At 48.7% G+C, this 23389-nt stretch overlaps 1 protein-coding gene across 1 annotated transcript in view; it reads right to left on the minus strand.

Annotated features, from left to right (window-relative positions):
• LOC122382515 (transcription factor EB-like) overlaps window positions 1–23389 on the minus strand; it is a 127580-nt gene that overhangs the window by 45957 nt on the left and 58234 nt on the right. The gene's annotated exons all lie outside the window — the stretch shown is intronic.

Here is a 23389-nt window from a genome sequence, read left to right on the forward strand (position 1 = left end):
TTACATGTCCACCGGGATGGCTCTTCATTCCCCGAAAGCTAGCGACCCCACGACGGACAGATATGACTGAATGCAGATGAATGAATCCTGATGTTACATAAAGGACGGCGGAAGGACGTGGTGTCAGGTGCAGGCAAAACAGATAAATAATTCCATCAAAACGCACAGTTGAACTTTGCACAGATGAACAGTGCAGAACATTGTCAATATTTTTTATTGTGAGCAATGCACTATCGCACTTTCACGAAGGACAGTGTTGTATATTATTTTCAGGACCTTATATAACACCGAAACGAACGATGATTGTCGTCTATCAGTGTCACTCCATTAGCTGTGCTGAGTCACCTCCCAACTTGTCGTAGTTGGTTTAAATTACCTGCCTAGACAAGAATAAATAGTTAGGTGTGATCGGACTTTGGGTCTATAAAATGCTAAGTGCATAGTTAAGCCGATCAATGATAGGCTGGCCGATAAGTGACACGCGTCCTATCAGTGAGACTGGGTGAAGTATCAACCTATAGAAACAGAACCAGTCCGGGCCAGAGTCAGCCAGTACAGGGCAATCAGCAGGTGCTCCAGAATTAAGCAGCGCCCCGGACCAGTTTCAATATTGACTCCTATTGGCAATGCCACTAGTCGCTATAGAAACGGCAGCCAGCGGCTGCAGGAAAACACATAAAACACTGGACAGGTCCCCGGCCTTCCAGTCGGGCGCGGGGAACAAGCTCGGGAGGACGATGACAAGTCGTCATGTCACGTGCTGACAAATCAGCGGCTCAGCAGCTGACAGCGGCCGTCAAATCAGCTCCGTCAACACATCGTCAGCGGCGGGACCGGGCCAGCGCCGTGCAACAGCACATGCAATGCAAGGGAAATACGCCGCGACAATATGCCGTTAGGATGCAAGGCATTTGTCCACGTCCGATCTCCGAAATATTTCAGTGTCTCTCCGTATGCGATGCAGCCGAGAGAAGAGCGGCGAACCGCGCTTTCGTAGTTCCGCTGCCGCCACCTTTACAAACATTTTACGGCTGATGCAGTGTATTATGCATAGATTGCGAAACACTTCAAACATTTGCCTTATCATATTGTCATCGGTGAGCAGCATGCTAAAAATGGCATGGATTATGCATCTTCTGCCGATGGAATGTGGTTTAACTATATCAAAAAAAAATATATATGAAAAATAGATAATAGAAATAGAAAATAGAAATAGACAACAGGAATGGTTGAGCAACAACTGGATCACACTTCACACTTTGGTAATGCAGGCTGGATAAATGATAATCAAGATCAGTTTTCCTCATGTGGCAGACTCTGCCGAACTGACTCCCCGCCGAGCCTTTATCCGTTTATGCGATAACTACCAGTATAGCGCCTTTTGGGGCGACTAACGGAGCGAGCGAGGGGGTGAGTCTTGCACGTGCGAAATTTCGAGGGGGTACCTCCAACTGACTTGTGCACGGCACCCTACTGACCGGTTTCTAGCGATGTGCCAAATTTGAGCACAATCGGCCCAGCCGTTCTCGAGATCTGGAAGCGGCACCCTGCACGTGCGCACGTGCAAAATGGGTCCCAACTGACTTGTGCACGGTACCCTACTAAACGGTCCCTAACTGTGTACCAAATTTGAGCGCAATCGGTCGAGCCGTTCTCGAGATCTGGAAACGACCCCTGCACGTGCGCACGTGCAGCAGCACCCCAACTCTGGCACATGGATATGTAGTGCCTAGTGGGTGCCTACCTACATGCCAACTTTCACCGCAATCGGCCAAGTAGTTACCGAGATATTGCAACAATTATAAAACTGACACCTCTTCGTTTTGCACGTGGCACGTGCATAAGGGGTCACCCACATGCATCGGGAATAGTCCAATACTTGGTAGAAGGAATGAAGCTACCCTACAAAAATTACCCCGTGTAAATCGGTCAAGTGGTTGCTGAGATATAAGCCTCGCAAAAGCGTGACCACGGCCGGCCGGCCGGCCGGCCGGCCGGCCGCTCATACTCAGAAATTTCCGTTAATCTAAGGAAAGACTACGCTCGCTTCGCTCGCTCCGTAATCACCTCAGTGCTCTGAACACCGGCTCAGCTGATGTCTCCGCGGGCACAAGTGGGCTACCCTGGCGAGGAGGAACACTGCTCCCCTGGCCGTAAGGAGCTCTGAACGACTCGAGTGGGCCTAACCAGTCGCCCGGATGGGGCAGCGCTGACGCTACTGGTACACAGAAGCCGGCACGGTCGAACAGGAGTGGCGGCGTCCTCTCCTTCAGGTGGAGGCGTCCATATTGACATAGACAAACGTCGCAACACGTAGCAGAATACCTGCATGGCCGGTTTATAGAGGTGCGAACAGAGGATAACACCCGTCCAGTCCTCACCGGGATGACGTGAATGCCAAACTTATGGCGGAAGGTCACGCGAGCTCAGGGTTTCGGGAGAGAGTTGAGGGATGGTTCCGAGCTAGCCGGGAAGAGCAGGTTACTATCGATACCAGCGCTCATGGGTGGCGCCGGGCGGCACCAATTCCTTAGAGGAGGGATGACAGCAGCAAAAGAAAACAATATGAATTGTTTTTGCTTTTAAGCAATAATTAAATTTGCTTCTTTGAACTGTGGTCTAAATCATATGAGGAAAATAAGGAGCGCCTGATAAATGATCTTTATCTCTAGTTCATAAAATTATGTCATGACTTCATACGATATGATCCCTGACAGATACGTGCCGCCCCCTCGTTATAGGTAATCGCAAGTGCACTGCACTCATCCCATAACAAAGACCGTGACATGCCTATCGAGCAGTCAGAGTGGGGATAAAACGGCATCGATCTCAAGGACCCAGCCGGATGTGAAGTCCGATGACGAATCTCCTATCTCCACGATCACATCTACTACCAGTAAAACGCCTTTTGGGCGAAGAACGAGGGAGCGAGATAGTGAGCCCTGCACGTGCAGAAGGGCGAGAGGGTATTTCCAACGGGCTTGTGCAAAGCACCCTTCTAACCGGTCGCTAGCGGTGTACCAAATTTGAACGCAATCGGCCCAGCCGTTCCTGAGATCTGGAAGCGGCATTCTGCACGTGCGCACGTGCAAACGGGGTCCAAAATGACTTTTGCACGGCACCCTACTAACCGGTCCACAACCGTGTACCAAATTTGAGCGGAATCGGCCCAGCCGTTCTCGAGATCTGGAAACGCCCCCTGCACGTGCGCACGTGCAGTAGCACCCTAACCGCAACACATGGGAATGCATTGCCTGGTGGGTGCCTACCTGTATGCCAAGTTTCAGCGAAATCGCCCCAGTAATTACCGAGTTACTGAAATGGGAACAAATTTGGCACCTCTTATTGTTGTATTTTGCACGTGCAGTGGGGGTCACTCACATAGATGAAGAGTATCCGACCTTTGGTAGAAGGGATGCAGCTACCCTATAAAAATAACCGCAAGACAATCGCTCAAGCCGCTGCTGAGATATGGGTCTCTCAAAATCATTACTTTTGCAAAACTGCTTGAACACCCTTGACTTTTCACGTGGCACGTGCCATGGCGGTCACTGAGATGTATCAAAAGTAGTCAATTACGGGGTAGAAGGGATGGGGCTACCCAGCAAAAAAGACCGCAGGCCACTCGGTCCAGCGGTTGCTGAGATATAAGCCTCTCAAAAGCGTTACAGGCCGGGCCGGGCCGGGCCGGGCCGGGCCGGGCCGGGCCGGGCCGGGCCGGGCCGCTCATACTGAGATTTTTCCGTTATATTGAAAAGACTTCGCTTCGCTCGCTGCGCTCGCTCGCTCGTAAAAATAGCCATAAGCCAGCGATATTGCAGGTTACCCTCCGTTATCAGGTATGACTAAACGGTATTATGTTGTTATTGTCCATGTCTGAGTGTGCCATAACAACACATCTTTGAGTATTGGCCTATGGATGTCGGTTTTGTATAGGCTTTATAGGGCCCGAACCCTACCAATAATTTCAGAATTTTAACATATGTAAGTCCTATGACGCTGCATGATAAGAATGGGCTGACTTTGATATTATAAAATTAACCATTTAAGCCCTACCAATAAATTTCGGAGAGAGACACCCGTGAGTATTGCCTATAGACAGTTCTGCATATGCACTGCCACCACAATGCAGATACGTAGGGGAGAGTGGGGTAAGATGCCCAGGGTGGGAAAGACGCCCCACCCCCTCTAGCGGCGAAACAAAGAATCGAACCTGGAAATTAATGTTCTTAGCGTAAAGCGGAAGCCTGCCTTGTTAACTGCACAAAAATTTGCGAGGCTCAGTTGGGCAACGGCTGGCTGGTGATTGCATGTTTTTTATTTGCTGCTTTCAAAAAATATTTTGGTGTCAAAACATTGTAAATATCAAAGAAAGTAGATAATTTTGGCGTCCCTTGCTATAGTCGTGATAAATTAACATGCGTGTACTGTGTCCCAAACAGTTTGTTTCAGGGTGTAGTTTTATGGCTAACGAATTGTACTGATTTAATGTTACCTCGGTACCTTGGGGTAAGATGCCCCCTGTCCTGATGGGGAAAGACGCCCCCCTAAATCCGTAGGCTGTCCTTCAAGCAGCCCGTCAAATCATTTATTACATACCTGTGCTGAGAGACAAAAGCCGATCTGGGACTATTGAGAGTCCAGTACGGTCGGGTGCTCCCCATGCCGGTCTCTCGGCCCACACAGCGACTTTTTGGGCGGCATCTGACTCTGAGAGCCCTTACGACGGCCTCTGTGGGCCACATTATTGGCTCCAGGGCCCCTCACGACATCCTTTGAGGGCTCCCACGTTGGCTCCACGGGCCGCGCTGGCATCTGAGGTCCCCACGATGGGCTCGAGGGCCCTCAAGCATCATGAAGACCTATAAGGGCCCCACAGTGGTCTCCGAACGCCACCACGGAGGCTTGTTTGGCCGCGCTGGACCGTGATGGCCCTAACGATGATCTCTGAAGCCCCTTACGACTACTTTTAAGGGCCCTTACGATGACGTTTGGTGTCTACTGCAGGCCCGAAGGGACTACTGATTCGTTAAGGCGATTCACGTGCCCATTTATGTCACTTATAGTGCAGGGGGCATCTTACCCAACGCCAGGGGGCGTCTTTCCCACCCTGTGGGGTAAGATGCCCCCTTTCACTTCTTCAGGAAAATGCTTAATAGCAAAACAAGTTATCATATTTCAAGCACGAAAGTGTGATATTTTTGGAGAAAAATGATGTCGGCTTCCGTTGAAACTACAAGTTTTTGCTTTCCGATCGTCATTTTCGAATAATATATGACATAGTAAAACCCTGGGCATCTTTCCCCACTCTCCCCTATATTGCAGATTGCTTGACTGAATATCGTCCAAAACGAATACATGTCGACTTTAAATTACGCATATGTCCAGGTATGGTCCAAGAAGTCAAGTGTGTTAAGTATTATTCTGCCTCCCATGAATCGTGTTCTTTCCTCCGCCCCTGTTTACAGCCCTATGTTAGCGCTGGCTGCTCTATCAGAACGTGACGTCACACACGCCGGGGAATTCACAAAACTGCGTCGCTCGTCGTAAATTTACGCAACCACCACACACTTCCTAGGCTTGGAGGTCCTGAGAAGCGCACGTGACCTTATGTGCATCACAATCTTGGCCGTGACCAAGAGCCCCCGGCGGCCACGGCCTAATGCGATGGATGCGCGCACGAAAAACAGCAAATCACTGTGCGTGTGTTAGGTGCGCCCATATTTGCTCGTAGTAGATGAATCGTTGCGGGCTTTTAATCGCACTCGCCAGTAACGCGCATTTTTAAAATACGGTGAAAGTATGCCAACTGTAGTGATTGGGAATCGATATGTCGGACAAAAATCGTAAAAGATATAGCTATGTTATAAGCGTAGAATTATGTGCTGAGTGTCATGTTATTTTATATTTATGTCCTAGGTCACAGACTTCTCTATAGAGAAGTCTGTGCCTAGGTATAAGGCATAAAACAGTTTGATAAAATAGTAAATACAGATCATCACAAAATAAGTACTATCATATTGGTATACCTAACTAAGTGCAGCCCAGCCCAGCTCAAGTAAATACAGATCATCACAAAATAAGTGCTATCATATTGGTATACCTAACTAAGTGCAGCCCAGCCCAGCTCATAGAACTGGGCTGGGAATGTGCGAAGAATGTGCGCAATTAAATCGAAACGATATAGGCCAAGTCACGATATCAATGCAAACGCTTCAGGTTAAACGATATCGCTTCAAACTCTAGCTGGATATCATTACGTAAACCGAATATGCTGCAAACATAAATGCGTTCGAGCTCATAAAATTGATCAACACGAACAGCTACTTAATTTTACAGAGGCTCCCGCACTCAAGAAGGTAGCAGGCCCTTTATGCACAGTGCAGTCATACTACGTCAATATATATAAGATCTCTGATCAATGTACATACATAAGATCTCTATGAGTGCAATGAGGATTGTGCGGTGCACGACTCTTCACTCCATCCTTTCGGCTCAGTATTGTTTGCCCAATTGGAATATTTTGTTAACTATCTTCTAACCCTCAACTGAATGATACCACCACATCGCAATGCTAATCCTTTTCGCTTTCCACTACCACCGCAGCACTCCCTGGACGCCCGCTGCTTTGGTGTTACAACTCCCCGCTACGTTAAATCCTCAGATGGCTCCCCATGGGACGGTAAATCAGACCACTTCTCCTTTGGAACCAAACCACTGCGACAGGCCTCCACCATACCCACAGCCAGCCCGAGGAGGACACCTCTGGGCCACCGCCGCGCCGCCCGAAGTCGGTACACGTCACCGCCGTGCTTCGGCACACGTCACGTCACGATCACGAACCGTCACGTCACTATCACGAACCGTCACGTACCGTCACGAGCTGTTACCCATCGTCACTCAGTCCGGCGTCGCTGCCGCTTCCGATCGGCGGCGGCTGAGACTGTCGGCCCACGGCCAGAGCTGGGGCACACCCACTGTCTGGCCGGGTATTGATCTCACAGCACGGGCCGTGGACCCTCTGCCGCCCCCGCCCCCGCCCCCGCCCCCGCCCGGCCAGCTGGCACGACGGCGGCGGCGGCGGCGACGACGTCTTGAGGTCGGCCCCGGTTCTTCAATAGGGGTCGCTGGGGCGGTCGACGCGCGACGACCGGTCGACCGCAGTCGACGCGCGCGCTACCGGCCGGCAGAGCGAACAGCCGACAATGAGGTGCAGATATGCCGCCAGATTGGCCACCCAGGGCCTCGAGGAGGAACACAGTGCGACGGCCACTCACTCACTCGCAGGAAAACAGCCGGCAGCCTTGCGCAATGTGCGTCGACGCCGCAGTCGCTGCCGCCGAGTTCGGGGGTGAAGGAGTCGGACCCGGCCGGGTTCACGGGGTGAAGAAACGCCTCAATGTCAGTTGGGAGAGCGGCGACGGATAATGGACCGGGTGGCGACGGCGGCGCCGGCATCACAGGGCCGCGGACCGCTCGAGGAAGCTCAACAGGCGACCGTGGCGGCTCGCTGATAGATGTACGATGGAAGAGAATGGCCCACTTCCTAAATGACCCAACATTTTCTGAGCACGAAGTACTGGTCCGAATTCTGTACGGAAAACAGCAAACAAAAGTTATGATAGCTTTGGCTCGTCCAGGATAGTTTGAGTTACCTGTTTAGGAAGCATCTAATTTGATTAAACTCCGTTAGGTATTTTAAGGATTGATGAAAGGACTCTCAGTCACAATTTAAAAACTATTGCATTGAACAATCAGCCCGAGATGAACTGACCGAAAGAATTTCGCTGCATCCGGACATTGGCGTTGAATTAACCACCCAACGGCAATCATCGTCCTTCCCAGGTCACCTGCAGCTATCAGTCGAGCTATCAGCAATCAGCAAAGGTCCGTGTCCTGCGCGCTGATTCCGCGGGGCAGCGGCGGCCAGTGATCAGCGCGTTACGCAACGGTCCCCTATCTGGTCACCGGCGCCGCCGCGACCCCGGCGATACATTATACATCTCCCTAGCGGAGAGAGGCGTATACCGATCTACACGTCCGGCAGTGCTCACTGCTCACCCAGGGCGGTGGGGAATCAGCAGCATCCGAGAGGGGACACGTGTTCAGAAGGTCGAGCGATTTCCATTGCCGGAACGGACAACCAGCTACACGGACGGGATGATACCGGACTGACAGCCGAGGCGGCAGATGCAAACACGCTCAGTTATGTGAGGGAATGGCCGTGTTGTAGGTGGGTGGTTAAATATTTATCGAATGTTAACCACTCAGCCACAGCGCTGAAAATCGGAACCACTGCTCGTCAACGGTCACTTTAACGGTGACCCGTCAAAAGAGCCATGACTCATGGCCGGATAAGTCACTGGTGTCGCCTGGACATAGGTGAAAAATTACAAAAGTAGACACCAATTTATTCGTTGATGCCATTTTTTCTTCTTTAAATCGATACCAATCTTTACCACTCACACATTAGATAACACCTAGGCAGTAAATCACCACGGTACCGTGAAGCCTGAATCGTGCATATGCAGCCTAGAGGAAAGAAAGGTGCATACAAATTGAAGCAGTCCACTATTGTCTCAATGCTAAGAGCCCCATTGAAAACCAGCGACGAGCAGACGCACGCGTAGCCGCGCATGTAACGAGACGGCTAGCAAAAACAAAAGACGCTGCGGTTTACACGAGTCCCGCGAAGTGTCTGTTAAGTCCGTATATCTGGACAGAGAGCAGGCTTATCGGCCGGCTATCGGGCTGAAACCACCGCGGCGCCAGTGCCGATCACACCGCGATTCTGGTCGGAGCGGTGTCGTCTGTCACTGCCTCTGCTGTATTTGGAGCCGGCGCCCTGATCTGACCTGCCAGTCGCCGCGCCCGCTGTCACCTGTGTGACCGTCAGGCGGGACAATGGATTCCGTATTTATAGGCCGGAGACTACAGCTCTGCAACAGTCAGCGGTAGCGAAAGGGGAGTAGAGCAGGGCAGATAGTGAGCTTAAAGGCAATGTGGGTCGTTAAGAGAATGGTTTTATTGGCGTCTTGACGTGAAGTAGCGGTTGATCAGCCAGACCTAGCCTTAGAGGGTTTGGCGTTCCTAATGTTTGCGATAGGGGCCGAGGTACGGGAGAGCCTGGTCCCCGGAGGTTTCGGAGGCTGGAGGCTATCCTGGGAATATGTGCTGTTCCGGCTACCACTGCCAACGCTGGGGAGAGCGATCATCAATCAAATGATATCCTGGGGGGAGGGGGGAGGGGAGAGAGAGAGAGAGAGAGAGAGAGAGAGAGAGAGAGAGAGAGAGAGAGAGAGACAGACAGACAGACAGACAGACAGAAAGGGAGAACACAGACGTGACGAATACTTTTCTTGAAGATGTATTGAATGATCATTGATCATCAATTATTATGATATCTTAGATGATCACAGACATTCCGCTTCATAAAGTGGCTGAAATGTCCCCATCATGTGTTGACACACCGAGATAGTTGATTGTCTATCGACAGGCGACAGCATCCACTTGATATCCATGCATTTGCGCGTGGCCCAAACGAGATAAAGGTTTTAGTTCAAGTAGATCGTATGACTTTGCAGTGCTTTTATCAAAGAACACTGCTTTCAAAAGAGGACGTTGATTCACAACTGACAAAGATAAGAAGTTGGCTTGGGTGTGCACTCAAGACGTTATAGATTTCTTTTCTTCAAGGATAAATAAATTGATAATAAGTACGCAACAGCTTAAATAATATCTTGAATGCTAGTGTTGATTGGTAGAGGAGCGAAGTTTCTTTTACTGATGAAGTTATCTCCCGGTGACTGTCTTGGGCGTGCGTACTAACGCTGCTTTATTGGCAAAAGAAATGAATATCTTCTATCAACCATCAATCCTTTTCACACATGTATGTATATCATCCTGATAAATTCGAGCACCTCCTGACCCGAGCGTACAACTATACATACATAGTTTGATGTCCCTCCACGATCACACCAGTTGACCTAACAATCTCCAGTCTGCGGTTACCGTTTAGTTGACCTAACAATCTCCAGTCTGCGGTTACCGTCCGCTTTACGGTAGATATATGACCAATTAGCCGGGTGAGTGTGCCGAGCTAATCGGAGGACGTCTTTCAGCAGTGGTAGAACAGGTTCCGTAACTACCCGCCACACATTCGGCAATCCCCACCGCCACCAAACAGTGCGGTCTGCGCGCGTCACAATTGACAGCTCATCCCAACACCAGTTCGGAATGCCGATAAAACGCCGCGAGAAAAACGCAGCGCATCAGTTACGCAATAGTTGCTAATTAAGGACAGCAGGGCTGCAGACTGCTGTTGAATGAACCGCTGCCCCAGCCTAGTTTATAGATCATTCTTGGAGATATAGCCTATAGGCATGTGTTCATAGCTACTTATGTGTTAGGAAATATTGGAGATTATTCTGGGTATCTCATGCGAAATTGGCAAGGAAGGACTTGGAACGGATCCCGTATTAGAACATTAGAATGGGTGTCACTCTGGTGCTATCCTTGTCACAAAATTTAAGGCCAATGCCTTGCTTTAGATTGCTGGCGCAAGTGTACCAAAGGTCCTGCCTGACTCATCACCTCATACATGATGGCTTATTGCACCAGCGAACGTCAGAGGCAATTCAAATCAGGAGCGCTTGCATTTAAGTGATGCAGATCGTCAACCCGTTGATTCATTTTGAGGAATGTACCAATATGGTTAATAAAGACAAGTTTAGACAAGCGCTAGGCATGGTCGTAGTTGGCCACAGTGAGACACTGGGGAGTGTCCCAGCGACAGGACAAACACGCGTCATCGAGAGGCTATCAGTCGCGGAGATGGCGTGGGAATCTGTCTGTTCGGGGGCAAAGAACGATACGAACTCGGTCTATAAGTGGCGAGAGAGAATGTGTATGTGTGTATGTGAGTGAGAGAGAGAGAGAGAGAAAGATAGAGAGAGAGAGAGAGAGAGAGAGAGAGAGAGAGAGAGAGAGAGAGAGAGAGAGAGAGAGAGAGAGAGAGAGAGAGAGAGAGAGAGAGAGAGAGAGAGAGAGAGAGAGAGAGAGCGGGATTAGAGAGTGTGATGATCACCGTTTGGATGCGACTTTCTTACATCTATCGTTGGCTGTCAGTCATTCCCAGATACAATTCTCGGCTCAGTAGGCCTGCCTAAATATTGTCCACGGTTTCTCACAGCTGATGGCCCCCTGTGTAGGCAGCTGCCGACAGTCGGCACAGTTCCACTGCCATCCGCGCGGCGGGTGGCACCAGCCACCACACCGGGCCGGCCATTGGCCTCCCGTGGCCGATAGCAGGCTACCGCGGCGAAACATGATACATGATTTGCTTTTAATTTTACGAATGTGTTCTTAGTGGGTCAAGTGCCTGTTGACGGTTTACCTATTGAATACAAACACAAATGCCTACAAAATAGAGGGTGGCTCTCAAAAATGTCTGACGCTGAATCGCTCCACTTTCTCCAGAAGCATGTGCTCAAGTTTCAAATTGGTTATTTCAGTGAGGTCTTTTGCCAAATCGAAAAGTTATGCAATGCGCTTGCACGCTTGTTTTGTTACACACACACAGCCACAAAGTCGAATTGCGATAGCACCTAGGCCGCAAATCTATACCGTGCGAAATCACCTCACCTTTTTGACCATGCTCAGCTGGACGCCCGACGAAACAAGGTAGCACCAGTGAAACTCCAATACCACAGCAGCTGGAGTCACTCCAAACACTTTGGGTCGAGTCAGCGGAGGAGTCGCCGAAGTAAAGGAGTCAGAGTCACCGAGTTGCGAGAGTCAGAGTCAGCCACTGATGCGGCACTGACCAGGGAGGCGGCACGGAGCGGCCGAAAGGCACCGGTAAAAAGTCGCGGCACGTTTACGGCGCTGTTCAGTAAACAGAGTGCACAAAACGGACGGACCGGGTCAGTGTCACGACAGCTGGTTGTAGCGAACCCAGAGACAGAGCCGGAGAGCGGCGAACAGAGGCCGGCCTCCCGAGACATCACAGAATTCAGGGCAGACGACAAAACTGACGGCGGCGGTCGGCGGCGCGGGACCTTCAGAGGGATGGAGCACTGAGCAGAGGATTGCGTGGGTGGTTTTGTGAATAGCCGACCACTAACGTCAAAAGACGGCTGAGTTTTGGAGGTATGGATTCAGTCTATTTATGATCACTTCAAGGTAAGGCAATGTTTGAATAGCTAAATGATAAAAATTGAAAATTTGGTAAAAGGTGAGAACAGTTGATGCGGATCTCCTCGTCATCGCCGAGTCACGGGTGCCGTGCGGTACGGAACTGTTCCCACAAACCAGCAGCTTGACACATGACCTGTTCCCGTGGGGCAGTCCGGCCCGAGCAAAAATAGATCCTCCTAGTGCTTCCTGCCTTCCCTAATAGAACTTCCCAGATTACTCGTATGTGAATGATTCACACAGATATGTGCAACACATTTAGTGCAAAGATCAGACTGTTTTCTTTATTTGTAACTATGGCGGCTTTAGACCTAAAACCAATATTCGAGTCTGTGAGTCTATAGCTTACAACGTCAACTCGAAGGTGAAAGGTACGGAAGTACATAGTCGATAAGTGTTAACATAAAAACTCGGTAGTTTGCAGCCACCGCGGAATCCACCACGAACTCGAGCTATGCTACCGATTCAAGTTCAGCTGCATGATGTAAGCTATGCCCCGTTTATCTGAGTATATGCAATCCTGTGCAGTTATGTTAAGAACCAGACATTCTTCCGAGCTGTGACTGACAGATGACATATGCTTATTTAAAGGACACGAGTTTTTGCCAGCGTACCCTACATGGGTAGTATTAAGCATGGCCTTGGCCATAAACAGATAGGTCTTCTTTAAGGTCAACACTTGAATCTTGATTATAATGCAACGCAGATAATCCGAAAGTCAATTGCTATGACAAAACCAAACCAGTTATATCCTGAATATTATGGTATGCGATGGCCTCATCTGTTACGGCGTACGAATGTGTATCTACTATGATATTCTGCATATTTTTCTGCGCATTCGCTCGTAGCGTAACGTGTATAGTGAGGATGTCGTCATATCACATGCTAAAGAGGTCATTAATCACGGTCTATCAGCCGCGTACGTGGCGTTGTCGCGGGATCCTGGAGCGCGCGGCTCCCCATTGACGGGTGTGTGGCGCACCCATGTGGCCATTGTCTCCACACGATGACAGCCGATATACAGGCGGATCATCAACGGGCTAGCATTGTCCGTCTGTAGTCACTGTCTGCAGCGCAAAATTAAAACGGTCGCAGTGTGTACCGCAAATAGAGACATTAGTTGAGAATTGTGTCATGAACTTACTGATGACGCATACAGTGTACCATTTGAATTGCAAGAGGTGGGTCTTAGGGAAGTCATCCATTGCGTTTCTTCATCGCTACCGCAGCCTCATAGAAGGGCCTTCAATGTACTGATCGGTGAAGGGACGATTACAAACAGGTCATTCACCAGCTGCGCCATTTGGCCGTACCGAGTGCCTGAAAAGGTTACAAAATGAGCGGATACGCACACTTGAGCCGGAATCGTGTCTCTAGTGTGTGTCAAAAGTCCTTGACGAGGTCGAAGGTGTTGCGATGCTGCCTGCCACTTGCGGACTTGAGCATCAATTTTCATTCGAAGTTTTACAACCGAGGCTGCGTTCAGGCAGTCAAATGATCCGACCGCAACATGCCGAGCCCCGGCTCTGGCACCGCTTTCGACCCCGTATATGAGCGGCTCGGAGCTGCCGTTTATGCGCCGCCATGTTGGTGTCCCCCCGCCATGTTGAGTATCCCCTGCGGGACGGTCCGGCCATGTCGGCGCCGCTCGGAGGACGCCGCTGACACGACACGGTCCACACGGCCGACACCATCCCTACACCACCCCGCAGCCATTGAGAGTAACCGGCGAGGACGCCAAACGCGCTTACGATGTCTCGTCGATTTAATTCGGCCGTGGACAGTGCGGGAGCCGCATCCCGGTCGGCGTGTAACCGTTACGACAGCGACACATGTAAAGCCACACCTTGGGCTCCGGCCCGTTAGGCGTGCGGCTCTCCCGCGTCCTCGCTGATCGATGCAGGCTGATACCCGTCGTCAATGCATGCCCACTGCATTCAATGTGCTGTGTACAACATGTACTTAGGCCACAAGTGGAGAGAGCTCGAATCTAGCGGTGCATGGGGGTGCCTGGCTAAGGGCATCATGGCGCGGCTGACGACAAACCAAGCAGAGTCGGTCGAGGATGGCGGACCTGGCGGTTACCGTCACCGATAGATGGTGGGCCGCAAAGCGAGGTGTAGACTGTAGAGGTTACCAATAGATGGCGGGAGTGACGTGGGTATTTTTTGACAAAATTGTGTGTTTTTAATGTCATTGTTTGACCCAGGAAAGTAAATTAAATGATGTTTTCACGGCTTTCAACTGGGTAATATATAAAAATTGCTATTCTGTATATTTCGGCATATTTTGCTATACCTTTTACAACAGAAACGAGTTACATTTCAAAATGTAATGGCGATGGGCGGTCGGCATATCAAAAATATGCCGAAATATACAGAATAGCAATTTTTATATATTACCCAGTTGAAAGCCGTGAAAACAATTGACAAAATTGGTTAAGATGGCGCGCAAGAAGAACGCATAACCTCAAGCAAGCAAATATTAAGATTTCTTCCTAAAAGCCTTTTGAAGGACAGATTGAATTCATTCATCTTATTCACAGCATCTGATGCATGGAACACATTCAACACAACTCATATGTGTTTGTAGCAATCGTTATCAGATATCTACTCTCGCAGAGCACGGCTGCAGCAGACACGTCATTATAGACGGATCAAAGTTAACCAATCAGAAGGACAGAGGCCCTCGTCACTCAAGGACGTGCAATGTGTGCTCTCAGACGCCCGAGTGCTGTTTACACCCACTGAAGGGGTCTAGGAGAGCAGTCCCCTCTCGATATCATTCCCATCCTACCGAGGTGAGGAATCGACCGCCCATCGCCTCTGAACGGAGACATTATAGCGACATCGATTGGTGAGATCATCAGTCACGAAAGGACTGCTGTAAAAATTAGACGTGAGAATAATTTTAATGCGGCTATTTCTTAAAGGAAGACTGCCACCTTCAAAAACTTTTCTCAGATCGGCCTATGATTTATTCCCTGGACAAAACAAAATTTTAGAATTCACCTGACAAAGTATCATCACGTGAATCGCGAAAAAAAATTGTCGATTATCATACAATTATCAATCGGTTAATGTCTAGCGACAATGTTTACACATCACTAGACTTCAAGGTCATAAGATTATTACATTTTATTTGAAAAAGTAAGGTATTTTATGATTTACTAATATATGATTTCATAAGAAATTGGCCATGTTTAATTTATTTTGCATTTAAGTTCGTAAAACATTTAAAAATCATGGCTCATTTGGAATGGGTAGTCTGGCCCATGTTAAACCCCATTTCCCACACTTTTTTGGAAAAAATGAACTACTGAATATATAAGTTTAACTTTAATTTTGACACTCCAAAATTCTTCTCTGATCTCGAAACAATCAAAGTTTTGACATATATTTACCAAAAGATAAGAAAATTCATGTTTCAAAGTTATCGATAAAAAGTAGAGATGTCGGTTTTCTTGGACTAAAAAATGGCATCAAACTGAACTTTGGTCTCCGATTTCTCGCAAACGGGTTCGAATTTCGGAAAACCGACTTCAGTCTGGGACATAGGTGGCTCAGCTCTAGTGAAAACCGTTTTGTGGAAAAAAGGTGGCAGTCTACCTTTAACAGTCGGCTGTTTATAAAAGATATACGTGACACTGGCCATGTGTCGGACCTAATTACACGCTTGAAGCTAATCATTTAGTTTTATAAATTGACGTGTAGGATAAATCATGCCTGCCAATTATTTTTCCAATGAATAATGCACAACACCAATGCATAACTCAGGCATAAAGTATGAGACAACATAACTCGGGTATACATGGGCGTAGGAACGGCTGGAACATTGTGGGTGCATGGGTGCAGAAATCCAGCCATGGCCGGTGAAGCGGGGGGGGGGGGGGGCGACACCCGAGCGAAGGCTCGTTACGAGCTTTGAGGGTGTACCATGTCGAAAAGGTACCAACCGATAAGTGCATTTGGAAGCATTGACCCTCGCATGTGTGGGGGGGTCGGATGAACCCCCCCCCCGTTGGTTGTTCGCAAATAACTCGCGCAAAAAGCGGCCGATCGCGACGAAACTTTTAGTACCCTCGAGTTGATCAGTTTTACACCTACTCTAAAAATTTCATGACCCTGACCCAAAAGACCTTTGACCTGTGACCTGATTCTCGAGACCATGTTCGGCCGGAATCGCGATTTGGCGTATGTCAGCTCACATTATCCGCGCGTTTCCAGTCTTTTTGTGATTGAAGACGTCCAAACATGTGAAATGATGTTCTTCCCATGCATCACGGTGGGTGTGAAGATAACCTGAAGGTCAGGTCAGGTCATTGACCTTTGATGACCACGGTTCACTTTTTCGAGTTTTACATGTTTCTAGGGTAGTTTATAGGGCTGATTTCGAATTTAGCATCCATTTGAACGTTTACGAAGTAGTTTTAGTGCTTTCGTGACATGCTACGACGCCGTCAGTGGTAGTTGACACCTAGGTACTATGGATAGCCGGTAGGACGCCTAATGGTTGACCTGACCTGACCTGACCCGATCTGGCCTAAATGCATGAAGAAATCATCTGTGATCAAAACTAACATCAGATATTTGTGATCAGCACCCCGAAAAACCCGATAACAGCTTCACTTTACGCAGTTCTAGCAGGTCCCGATTTTCCCGACTTTTGGAATATTGACCTGACCTGGAAGGTCAACCAATGAAGTAGGACCTTAAAATTGGGTATCATCGGCTTCCTCTCGTCACGGGCAACACCCTCGTTTTTTTCCGCGAAGCTCTAGCTCGATCAGGGGCCGAACGGCAGGGGGTCCGACCGACCCCCCTCCCCCTCCCCCTACACATTAGAAGCTGGAAAACGCTGGACACATTCGAGGGCTAATGCAGGGTGGCGCCGATAAATGAAGACAATATGTGCTCCACACAAAACATCAATTTTTTTGGCAAAAGTCAGTACTTTGGATGAAAGTTTGGAACTGGGGTGACTGATGGCGACCTGTCGAGCACACTTCACTCGATGAATCCCCCTCCGCGTCGATGACGGCCTCGATGCGCGGCCTGAACCGGGCGCGGGCCTTGGTCAGCATGGTTTTGTCCATCTTGACCATCATCTGCTTGATGGCTGACTTCAGAGAGTCAATATTGTTGTGTGGGTGTTTGTGTTCCTCTCGACTACGCCCCAGACGTTTTAGTCGAGCGGGTTCAGGTCCGGGGATTTTGGCGGCCAGAACTCGGGCGTGATGTGGCTGTGCAGGTTGGCGCTCATCCACTCCTGCGTCAACCTGGCCTTGTGGGCGGTTACAGAGTCTTGTTGGAACACATAGGGCCTTCCTCAGCCACTCGGTCGATCCAGGGCTTCACGACGTCACCGCCATCGACGGTGACGTCGACGTCGGGTCATCGTCGACGACGTTCTCGACTTTGGCAATGAAATCGTCGTCTCTGACGGCATCAGATCGTCGGGGATGTTTCTTCCGCTTTGCCACAGACGGGACGTCGCCCACAGACTCATCCAAGCTCCGCTTGACTTTATAATCATGGCTTCTGTCGACCTTGAGGAAGTTGGCGACCTCGGATGCCTAGCTGCCGGCGTGAAGCGCCACAATGACCACGTGCCTTTTCATTTCTTCCGTTATTATCTTCAGCTGCAACGTTTCCTTTTGCTATGGACAACAATTTACATAAAGCATGGAACATGAATGCAAAAAAATTATTGCTCTTCACAAAACAGTTTCCTCGTAACACAGGTTTGACATTTGTGGTTATTCACCGGCGCCACCCTGTATTGTCAATACTGACTACCGCAAAAAGTAAAAGCGGCCAACTTAGCCATTTTCGAAGATATTGGGCTAAAATTTTTGACAGTGGGTCATCGGTTCGGTATGTGTTCAATCACATGCTCCATTTCCCTTTTTTCAGCACAAATGTAAGTTTTGAAGACCATCACTGATCACAGTAGCAAATGCTTCGAAAGATGGATAGTAGGCAACATATCCTGAATTTGCCGTGCTGCATGGGAAGTAGTGTTAATGAAAAAGGGGTTTTTGGTTCAGATTATTGTGGGTGCAGAATACATTGCTTGCACCCATTGGATAAATATTGTGGGTGCAGCTGCACCCTTGCACCCATGGTTCCTACGCTTATGGGTATAAAGCACGAGACAAAAACGTTTCTTTTCCCTGTGACAATATCGAAATAACGAAGCAGACCCATGAATCTTCCATGCATCAGCATCTTCATTTTTCGCATAACTATTAACTAATGTACGCCCATGCAATGTCGTTTTAATCCTTTTCACCATTTTCCGTCGCTATCTTTTCTGTTCGAGTGTGAAGGAGCGGCACAAAAAGCTGATGCAGCTTGTCGCTGCCGTCACTTGAGCAGGTATTTGAGGTGACCCACACCCAGCCAAACACTCGGGGTACCCTCGAGACGGGCCAAAGTCTACCGAGCACAGACGACCGGAGGGAGGGGAGGGAGGGGGTAGGGTGGGGCACTGAGAACCCGGACAACTCTCGCCCATCAGACATTCTGCTGCCCTCGTAGGCTCTACAGTATCTATCATCACGTCATGACATGCAGGCGCCTGCTCGGAATGTGAGGGATCAAATTGTAATATCCCCTTTTCTGGGACTTGGGCAGAAATGCATTATCGCGCACTGAATATGCATTTCAGATCATTATTCACTGTATGTACATAGGTATTTGCATTTACTGAAATCCAAATACAATGAATCATGCAGTTTGCTAGACGCGTCAATCGGATACCAACTTTTTAGTATATACCGATACCAAACCTATACCAACTTGGTATTTGGTATTTCCAGGCAAATGCATTTGGTATTTTGTTGGTATTATGAATCCTCAGTAATGTAAAAGAGGCTGAGAATTTGGTAGGAAGTTGGAAAGTTCCTCGTATTCCCAAGTCGGTCCGGTTTCGGTATTTTGCTTGGGTAGGTATTGTTGGTATTTGGTTTGGTATCGGTATCATGATTTTCCGCAATCGACATCACTAATTTTTACTGGTCAATAAGCGTTCGTAAAAGTAAAAATCCTTTGGTTAATGACCTCAATACACGTTTAGGTATTATTTATATTGCATGACAAATTTGTCAGGGAACAAATATAATTTACTATTTATGCATTATATATACAAAATATTTTCTATATACCTACCTAAAGAATTTCACCGGTTATAGTGTAATGTAATAATATGAACACCAGTGAACGGTACAGTGTGCATACGAATAAAGCATGACTGTCTCAGGAAAAACTGGCAATTTATGCAACATGCAACTGGCTTGTACGCAGAACCTTGCTGAAATCCGACGAATGAGTAATGAAATTAAATAAATGAATAAAAACCAGATGTGAAAAACTATAGAAAAACGTTCAGATAAACCCCCATATCGAAAGAGCTTATTTTCTGAAGGTATAAAGCAAAAAATATCCTATCCTCTTGATTGTATCCATCCATAATAATCAAAGGCCGTAGCGTAGGAAGGTGATACGTGAAATTGCCTACTTCTGCCGTTATCGTGTATGATATTGGAAATGATGAAGCTTTTGTGTATGTACCTAGTCAAAGATTCAAAGTTCAAATCGGCGATAAGTTATGTAAACTATATCATTGTTGTAACTACATATGATGAGGCGAGCACCTCAATATTTCAATAATTTCCCAACAAACCATAAGTGCAGGGATCACAATGGTCTTTATGAGTGCACAATGCCCACAGACTAGTAGGCGTCGATATCAAACAACTGATCAGCTGTCTGGGCCCTCAGCCGGCTTGGCGTCTGTCAAGTGGCAGCATGACAGGACGGTGGATTGGCCCTGCAATCTCCCCAGCTAAAGTGATAGCCAAAAGGCATTTAAGTGCATCGGACAGAGGAGTGATTATTGAACAAGCGCGGGCTCAGATATTGAGACTTGTCGATACACCAAGGACGAAGCTCTCGACAGTATCCGTTACCCCTGCTAATCTATTGTGTTGCTGATTGATTGGATCAACGATCGACCTATATCGGTGATATGGATTCACTGTTGCGGACAATAAGGCTTGGATTATAGATAAAGGACGTTAAGCTCAGATGAAAAGCTAAAGACAACCCATTCAAGCATAACGGGCAGCAATGTGTATTCAATCATTGAACCGCGATGTTATATAACTGTTTACAGGACAACACCCAAAGGTATCCCACAAAAAAAGACAGAGCCAACTTTGCCCAAGTCCATTTTGAGAAAAGCCAAGTCACTGAAATAATTCAACCACAAATTAACCTCCGAATCAGCATGTCATCGGCGATTCTTCACACAGTGGCTCGGCGCCTGCCCTCCGCCACGGCCCTGGTATCACATGCCCTGAGCGTGTCATCGGTCTGATTCCCGATTCACCTGACATCCACGGGCATCATAAAACCGTCGCATCACCCCTGCAGTGGAGCCGAAACAACTCGCAGACCGTTCCAGAGCCGTGTGACGTCAGAACGCTGACCCCGTGCCGTCGCTGCCTCCCCAGCAACAGGGGAGCATCGCCCCGCCCACCGCGCGGCGCGGCCACTCACAGGGCGGGCACATCCGAGCTGGGAGAGTGACCGGGGACGTCCAGCGGGCCATCTGAGGGCTGATCGCGGCGTGGGGGGTGCGGGGTGCGCTGTCGTCGGCTCCCGGAGACGGGCACTGATGCCCTGATGGCCGGTGAAACAGGGGCGACGGCCCGCGGCGGTCACAAGCGCCTGCCTCCGAGTTGGCGCTGCCGACGGTAGGTGGCAGTGGTGTCGCCCGGATGTCGCGGGCGGAGTATATTGAGCACGTCCCAGCCGGCTATGAGGTGCGGAAAGCCCGCAAATGACTTCATATTAGTGCTCGTCGTGGGCTGGGTCTGCTCGTAGGTCCATTGGCATTGGCAAGGTATGATGCTGGGCTGGAGCTCTCGTCATGAGAAGCCCTGGCGATGCTTCCACATAATGCTTCTGTATTATCGAGGTAATAAGCGTCAAATGTCATTAATTAGAGTGGCATAGTCTGGTCCTTCCAACTTGTGTCATAACTCGCTTATCAATAGTTCGAGTTCGCCTTGAATAAATAAATTTAGGCACATATTCTACAATGTTTCTTATTTCAAAACAAATAGAGCATGTCCCAAGTCTGGATGCTATCTTGGATTTGAAAGTTTCCTTCGATCTAATTAACACTTGTTACATGAGCTTCGCCGCATCTTTTTCTGCAGGGACACATTCTCATTGAATGATTTTTTTTGTGTGAAGTGAAATGTACTTAAACAAGTTTATTGAAGTAGGTATAGTACCTATACGAATATTAGTAGGCGACCACTTCTAGTTTCTTTTAACAACGTTATTTAATGGTCTAATCGACGTAGCCTGCAGTCATACCGGGCCACCATGATAAAATGGTACAGAAAATTGACTAATCAAATGGATAAGTGGACTAATCCGTGGACTTTTAAAGAGAAGCATCCACAAAAGAGCATCCCCTCCTCTAAGCGTTCCTGCAGTCTAGCCCACCACGACGTATCGTCGACAAACTATCTTAGCAACTTATCAACGCGTCCTGTCAGGTACAGTGTTACACTGCCGAAATGACTGCTGTCACTTCAGGCTGCCGTACACGGCCCTGACACATGTCTGCCAGTCCGAGGGGGCTGAATCTGGTTACAGCCGACCGACTGTCGCTCCCCCTCAGCGTAGGCCCCGCCCCCTGACCTCCAAGAGGCCGCCTGTCAAGGTCACGTGATTGGTGAGCTACTGGGGCGGCCCGCGCCTGAGGCCGGCACGAGCCTAGTGCGTGCGGAGCAGGAGCGAATGGAACAACAGGAAACACACCATATTCGGCTGATTTATTCCTATCGTCGGCCATCGAAAAACGTAATAAATTGAAGATGGAAGATCCATCAGAGCGCTTGGAGATTACGGGACTATGATAAAACATCCTAATCGTCATCGAGTTCTTCATGTCGAAATAAATATAATCAGCGGGTCTAGGGGAGGGGGAGGGCCGGGGGGGACAGACAATCGCTGAAGAAGCAAGGATACTTTGTCGTATGTATTACCTATTAAGATGTAAAAAAAAAAAATGGGAGAAGACAGCATTGTGGCAATGCGGTCACGAAGAAACGGAAAAATCGTATAAGCGAGGTCTTTTCAACAGTAACTATCTGGCAAGTTCCAATCGGTTAGAATTGCTTCTTTTCATTGTCCATTCATTTCAAACATTGCGCCTTTACAAAACTTCATAGGTAGGTAATCGGTAAGTGGTAAACCTGTTTTCACTTCATTTTCTTTTAAAGTCTGACATTTTTGTACATCCATTTATGTCGTCCCCAACTTAGTTTATTTTTAGTTTATTATCACCAAGACACCCACAGGCACAAAGAGCCCACTTACGGATGCAGTCACATAACTAAAAAGGCAATCGACAAAATGCAGTAGGTGTAGGTATTCAATCAGCCAATGTAGCTGCCCAGAGTACGGGCGTACGTCAAAGCCTCACTCCGAAATGATGCAGACGGGTGGTAAAAGTCTACGGAGGGACTATGCGTCAGGAATTCGTTGCACACAAGAGGGGCGCGCGGTCAAGTTGTTCTTAACAGTGCTCACTCTCCCGAATGGAATGTGAAAAAGGCCGGTGCGACGGTTGCGCCTCCCCGGTACACTCAAACCAAACATGGAGACCAGGTGAGCACTGTCAATACGATGGTGAAGCACACTGTACAATAACATGATATCGGCATGAACGAGGCGAGCTTTAATGGAATCAGTGTTAAAATGCTGCAGTAAGGCACGATAGTCTAGAGAGGGACAGCGTCTCTGGGTCTTCGCCGCTAGCCACATAAGGAAGCGGTGCTGTAGCCGTTCCAATCGTGCAAGATGGGTTACGGCGGCCCCACTCCAAACCACGCTACCGTACTGGAGGACGGACCTGACATGCGCGTTAAAAACGCTCAACATCGCTTTGTACTCGAAGCGTGCCGCACGAGGACAGTCCGGCATCTGCATGCTCCTCATGAGAAGCCCAAGCATCCGATTAGCCTTTGACATGGTGTAATCGACATGATGACAAAACGTGAGCTTGGAGTCTAATATTACGCCTAGATCACGGATCTGACTACACCTTTCAAGCGAATGGCCATCCAAGTTGTACACAGCGTCAACAGGTGACGTACGAAGGGTAAAAG

Source organism: Amphibalanus amphitrite, unplaced genomic scaffold, assembly GCF_019059575.1.
Source record: "Amphibalanus amphitrite isolate SeventyFive unplaced genomic scaffold, NRLGWU_Aamphi_draft 000141F_arrow, whole genome shotgun sequence".
NCBI lineage: Eukaryota > Metazoa > Arthropoda > Thecostraca > Balanomorpha > Balanidae > Amphibalanus > Amphibalanus amphitrite.